We start from the raw sequence: 7,362 nt of genomic DNA on the forward strand, positions 1-7,362 counted from the left end.
CAGTTTTTCCCTATTCAGTATGATACTGTGGGTCTGTCATATATAGCTTTTATTATGTTGAGATATGTTCCTTCTATCCCCAGGTTTTTGAGGGATTTTATCATAGAGGGATGTTGAACTTTATCAAATGCTTTTTCAGGATCAATTGAAATAATCATGTGGTTTTTATCCTTCATTCTGTTGATATGATGTATCACATTGATTGATTTGCATGTGTTGAACCATTCTTGCATCCAGGGATAAATTCCACTTAGCCATGATCAATGACCTTTCTAATATATTGTTGAATTCTGTTTGCTAGTATTTTCTTGAGGATTTTTTGCATCAATATTCATCAGTAGTTTTTCTTTTTTTGATATGTCTTTGTCTGGTTTTGGTATCAAGGTAATACTGGCCTTCTAGAATGTGTTTGGAAGTATTATTTTGTCTTCTATTTTTTGGAATAATTTGAGAAGGATTGGTATTAATTCTTCTTTAAATGTGTGGTAGAATTCAGTAGTGAAGCCATCAGGTCCTGGGCTTTTCTTTACTGGAAGACTTTTTATTGTGATTTCTTTCTCATTACTTGTTCTTGGTCTGTTTAGGTTTTGGATTTCTTTCTGATTCAGTCTTGGTTGGTTTTATGTATATAGACATTTGTCCATTTCTTCTAGATTTTCCAATTTATTGTCATCTAGTTGCTTATAGTAACCACTGATGATACTTTGAATTTCTGCAGTATCAATTGTAAATGTGTCCTTTTTCATTTTTGATTTTATTTATTTGAATCTTCTGTCTTTTAGTCTGGCTAGAGGTTTGTCAGTTTTGTTTAACTTTTTAAAAAACCAACTTTTTGTTTTATTGATCTTTTGTATTTTTTTTTTCTTCATCTCAATTTCATTTATTTCTGTTCTGGTCCTTAGTATTTCTTTTCTTCTACTAATTTTGGGTTTGGTTTGCTCTTGCTTTTCTGTTTCTTAAGATGCATTACTAGATTGTTTATTTGAGGGTTTTGCCCTTTTTTGATGTGGGCACTTATAGCTATAAACTTCCCTCTCAGTATTGTTTTTGCTGTATCCCAGAGGTTTTAGTATTTTGTTTTTCCATTACCATTTGTTTGAAGAAATTTTCCAATTTTTTAAATTTCTTCATTGACCCACTGGTCATTCAGGAGCATATTGTTTAATTTCCATGTATTTGTATAGTTTCCAGAATTCCTCTTGTTATTAATTTCTAGTTATATTCCAGTGTGGTCAGAGAAGATGCTTGATATTATTTCAATTTTTGAATGTTTTCAGAGTTGTTTTGTGACCTAACAGATACTCTATCCTTGAGAATGATCCATGTGCTGAGGAAATGAATGTGTATTCTACAGCTGTTGGATGAAATGTTTCATAAATATCTATTAGATTCACTTGGTCTCTAGTGCAGAGTAAGACTGATGGTGTCTGTTGATTTTTTGTCTGGAAGATCTATTCAATACTGAAAGTGGGGCATTGAAGTCTCTAGCTATTATTGTGTTGGGGTGTATCTCTCTCTTTACCACTAATAATATTTTCTTTATATATTTGGGTGCTCCACTGTTGGGTGCATATATATTTAAAATTGTTATATTATCTTGCTGAGTTGACTCCTTTCTCATTGTATAGTGGCCTTCTTTGTCTCTTCTTAAAGTTTTGGTCTTAAAATCTATTTTGTCTGATATAAGTGTAGCAACTCCTGTTCTTTTTTAGTTTCCATTATCATGGAATATCTTTTTCCATCCCTTTATTTTCAGTCTATGTGTGTTTTTACAGGTGAAGTGTTTTTTTTGTTTGTTTGTTTTGTTTTTTTGTAGGCAACAGATTGATGGGTCTTGTTTTTTCATCTAGCCAGTCTACGTATTTTCGTAAGACAGTTTAGTCCATTTACTTTCAATGTTATTATAAGGACTTACTGCTATCATTTTGCTATTTGTAGTTTAGTTGTTTTGTGGTCTTCTCTTCCTTCTTTCTTTCCTTCCTCATTTAATGAAGGTGATTTTCTCTGGTGATATGATTTGGGCTCTTACTTTTTATATTTTGTGTATCCATTGTATGTTTTTTGGTTTGAGGTTAAAATGAGGTTTACAAGTACTATCTTATAACCCATTTATTTTAGCTTGATAAAAATTTAACAATGTTTGCATAAATAAGCAGACAAGCAAAAAGAAAATTAATAGGCTGAGTGTGGTAGCTCATGCCTGTAATCCCAGCACTTTAGGAGGCTGAGGTGGGTGGATCATTTGAGATCAGGAGTTCAAGACCAGCCTGGCCAACATAGTGAAACCCCGGCTCTACTAAAAATAGACAAATTATCCAGGCATGGTGGTGTGTAGCTGTAATCCCAGCTACTCAGGAGGCTGAGGCAGGAGAATCTCTTGAACCCAGGAGGCAGAGGTTCAGTGAGGCAAGATCGTGCCACTGCACTCCAGCCTAGATGACACAGTGAGACTCCATTTCAAAAAAAAAGGAAATTAATAAAAACTCTTTGACTTGACTTCATCTCCCCACTTTTTGACTTTTTGTTGTTTCTATTTATTTATTTATTTGAGACAGGGTCTTGCTCTGTTGCCCAGGCTACAGTGCAATGGCATGATCTTGACTTACTGCGACCTCTGCCTCCAAGGCTCAAACAATCCTGCCATCTCATCCTCCCCAGTAGCTGAGACCACACAGCTGCACACCACCACACTCAGCTTATTTTTAAAAATTCTTTGGAGAGACAGGGTTTTGCCATGTTGCCCAGGCTGGTCTTGAACTCCTGGCCTCAAGTGATCCACCCTCCTTGACCTCCCAAAGTACTGGGATTACAGGCATGAGCCACGGTGCTGAGCCAGTTGTTTATATATATATATAATTGCACTATGTCTTGAAAAGTTGTTGTAGTTACCATTTTTGATTGGTTCATTGTTTAGTCTCTCTACTTAGCATAAGAGTATAACAGTTACAGTGTTATAATATTCTGTGCTTTTTTGTGTACTTACTATTACCACTGAGTTTTGTACCTTCTGGTGATTGCTTATTGTTCATTAATGTCCTTTTCTTTCTGAGTTAAGTACTCCCTGTAACGTTTCTTGTAGGACAGGTCTGGTGTTGATGAAATTCCTCAGCTTTTGTTTGTCTGGGAAAGTCTTATTTCTCCTTTGTGTTTGAACAATATTTTAACCAAATATACTATTCTAGGGTAAAAGTTTTTTTTTTTTTTTTTCTTCAGCACTTTAAATATGTCATGTCACTCTGTCCTGGGTTGTGTGGTTTCCATGGAAAAGTCTGATGCCAGACATATTAGAACTCCATTTTATTCTATTTGTTTCTTTTCTCTTACTTCTTTTACAATTCTTTCTTTATCCTTGACTTTTGGGAGTTTGACTATTAAATGCCTTGAGGTAGTCTTCTTTGGGTTAAATCTGCTTGGTGTTGTATGAGTTTCTTATATGTAGATATCGATATTTTTCTCTGGGTTTGGGAAATTCTCCGTTATTGTCTCCTTGAATAAACTTTCTACCACTATCTGTTTCTCTACCTCCTCTTTAAAGCCAATAACTCATAGATTTGCCCTACTGAAGCTATTTTCTAGGTCCTGTAGACATGCTTCGTTGTTTTTTATTATTTTTTTCTTTTGTCTCCTCTGTATATTTTCAAATAGGCCGTCTTCAAGCTCACTAATTCTTTCTTCTGCTTGATCAGTTCTGCTATTAAAGGACTCTAGTGCATTCTTCAGTATGCCAATTGCATTTTTCAGCTCCAGAATTTCTGCTTGGTTCTTTTTTGTTATTTCAGTCTCTTTATTAAATTTATCTGATAGAATTTTGAATGTCTTCTCTGTGTTAACTTGAATTTCTTTGAGTTTCCTCAACACAGCTATTTTGAATTCTCTGTCTGGAAGGTCTCATATCTCCGTTTCTCCAGGATTGGTCTCTGGTGCCTTATTTGGTTCATTTGGTGAGGTCATGTTTTCCTGGATGGTATTGATGCTAGTAGATGTTCTTTGGTGTCTGGGCATTGAAGAGTTAAGTATTTGTTGTAGTCTTCACTGTCTGGGGTTACTTGTACCCATCCTTCTTGGGAAGGCTTTCCAGATATTTTAAAGGACTTGAGTGTTGTGATTTAAGCTGTATCTGCTTTAGGGGGTACCCCAAGCCCAGTAACACTATGGTTCTTGCAGACTTGTAGAGGTACCCCCTTGATGGGTCTTGGACAAGATCGAGAGAATTCTCTGGATTACCAGGCAGAGACTCTTGATCTCTTCTCTTACTTTCTCCCAAACGTACAGAGTCTCTCTCTCTCTCTCTCTCTGTTCTGAGCCTCCTAAAGCTATCGGTGGAGGGACACAAGCACCTCTGTGGCCACCAACATTATGACTGGGTTGGGTCAGGCTTGAAGCCAGCACAGCACTGGGTCTTGCCCAAGGCCCACCACTATAACTACTTTCTGGAAACTGCCTATATTTGCTCAAGGCGCTGGGGCTCTACAATCAGCCAGTGGCAAAGCTAGCCAGTCCTGTCTCCTTTCCTTCAGGGCAGCAAGGTTCCCCAAGTTCCTGTGGGTCCAGTGATGCCATCTGGGAGTTTGGGACCAGAGTAAAAAACCTTAGAAGTCTATCTGGTGTTTTATTTACTGTGGCTGAGCTGGCACTCAAACCACAAGATGCAGTCCTTCCCACTCTTCCTTCCCCTTTCCAAAGGAGGAGCCTCACCCCGTAGCCACCACCACCACAGGCTACCAGGAATACTGTCAGACTACTGCTGATGTTCTCTTAAGGACCAAAGGCTCTTGAGTCAGCTTGTAGTGAATGCTGCCTGGTGTGGGACTCACTCTTCAGGGCAGTGGACTCCCTGCTGGCCCAGGGCAGATCCAGAAAAGCCATCCAAGAATCAAGTCCTGGAATCAGGGACCCCAAGAACTCCTTTGGTGCTCTACCCCTCATGTTCATGCTGTTACCTGAAGCCAGCAAGTCTCAGAGGCTCATCCAAGACCCTTGATGTAGTACCTGAGTATCACTGCTGGTTATTCAGGGCCCAAGGGCTCTTTAGTTACAGGTGATAAACGCTGCCAGGATCGGGTCCTTTCCTTCAAGGAAGTGGTTTCCCTTCTGGCCCAGGGTGTATGTAGAAATGTCATCTGGGAGCTAGGGCCTGGAATGGGGACCTCATGACTGACCAGCGCTCCTGTCCTACTGTGGCTGAGCTGGTATCCAAGATGTGAGACAAAGTCCTCCCCACTCTTCCCTCTCCTCTCCTCAAGCAGAAGAAAGAGGGGGATCTCTTTTGGAGCTGTGAGCTGTGCAGCCTGGGGTTAGGGGATGGATGATGCCAGCACTCGCTTGGCTGCCCCAGCTGGTGTCTCACTATGTTGCATGCCCCTCCAGTTTACTATCTCTGGGCCTAGTTCAACATTAGGACTCATCTACAAGTTGCAGTCTTTATGGCCTAGACTGCCTTTCAGGTTTATTTGGAGACACAGAGTACTGGTCGGCAGTGGCGAGGTTTGTGGGAACTCAAGTTCTGACCACTGGGATCAGTGATTCTCTTCTGGCTAGGGCTGGTTTAAATGCTCCCTTTGTGGGTGAGTGTCAGTTTGGTCTAGTTTTCCGTTCTGCTCTACCAGGACAGCACTGAGTTCAGTGCCTCATAATTGCTGTGCTCTCCCTCCCCTAGTGCCCAGAAACACTCTCTGTACCACACCTCCACTGCCAGGATTGGGGAGGTGGCATCAGGGATTCAAGACTGTGTTTTCTATCTCTTCAATGCCTCTTTCAACGATATGAAGTTAAAACCAGGTACTATGAGTGCTTACCTGATTTTTGGCTTTTATGAAGATTTTTTTTTTTTTTCTGTGTAGATAGTTGTTCAGTTGGTGTTCTTGTGGAGGGGATAATCTGTGAAGCCTTTTATTCCACCATCTTGCTCTACTTCCTCCCTAATTTTGTGAATTTGGAGTTATAAAATTTTAATTTTAGCTTTTTGTTTTGGCATCTTCAGAAGGCTGAAAGAAAAAAATAAAATTAGCAATTTATTAGTCAAAATTTACAAAACTAAACAAGCTAAACATTTAAATAAACTTTCAAATGATTTAAGAAGCTTGTATCATTTATATTTCTGAAATTATTAAAGCTGAAAACTATAGTTAGGATACTATCAACAGAGTGAAAAGGCAACCCATGGAATGGAAGAAAATATTTGCAAATCTTGTATCTGATAAGGGGTTAAATAGCCAGAATATGTAAATAGCTCCTACAGTTCAACAATTGAAAAACCAGACCACCAGATTAAAAAATGGACAAAGAACTTGAATAAACATTTTTCCAAAGAAAATATACAAGTGACCAATAAGCATATGAAATTATGCTCAAAATCTTTAATCATTAGGGAAATGCAAATCAAAACTACAAAGAGATACTACTTCATACCTACTAAGATGGCTATAATAATAATAATAACAAAATAGAAAATAACAAGTGTTGGCAAATTTGTGGAGATACCTTGGAACCCTTGTGCATTGCTGATGGGAACATAAAATGGTGCAGCCACTATGGAAACCAGTATGGTAGTTCTTCAAAAAATTAGAGATAGAATAACCATATGGCCCAGCAATTCTACTTCTGGATATATACCCAAAAGATGCAAAAGCAGGGACTCAAATAGATATTTGTTCACTCATGTTTATAGCAGCATTATTTGTAATAGCTAAAATGTGGAAGCACCTGAACTGTCTATACACGGATAAATGGATAAACAAGATGTGGCATATACATACAATGGAATATTGCTCAGCCTTAAAAAGGAAATTCTGGTGCATATTACAATATGGATGAACCTTGAAGATATTATGCTAAGTGAAGTAAGCTACACAAAAGGACAAATACTGAATTATTTCACTTATACGAGATACCTAGAGTAGTCAAATTCATAGCAATAGAAAGTAGAGTGGTTACCAGGGGCTGGAGGAAGGGGTCCTGGGGAGTTATTGTTTAATGGATATGGAATTTAAGTTTGGGAAGATGAAAAAGTTCTGCAGATTGATGGTGGTGATAAGGTTGCACACTAGTGTGAATTTAAAACCACTGAACTGTATATCTATAAATGGTTATAGGTAAATTTTATGTATAGATTTTACTACAACTAAAAAATGCTATTTTTGAAATGTTGAGCAAATTTTTAATAATATAGTAAAGCAAAGTTTTCTGTCATAATATTAATATTGAAAAAGGGGGAACCCTCAAAAATTACCAGGGAAATATATACATTGGTTCCTCTTAAAGAAGATAGGGAATTGTCAAACAACTGAGTCAGACAACGGTTTAGTTTAGTTCGTGACCGTTTGCTGTGGTAAAGTGCATATGGAAAGAAAGTAATGGAGAACA

Source organism: Macaca mulatta, chromosome 3, assembly GCF_049350105.2.
Source record: "Macaca mulatta isolate MMU2019108-1 chromosome 3, T2T-MMU8v2.0, whole genome shotgun sequence".
In the NCBI taxonomy this organism is placed as follows: Eukaryota; Metazoa; Chordata; class Mammalia; order Primates; family Cercopithecidae; genus Macaca; species Macaca mulatta.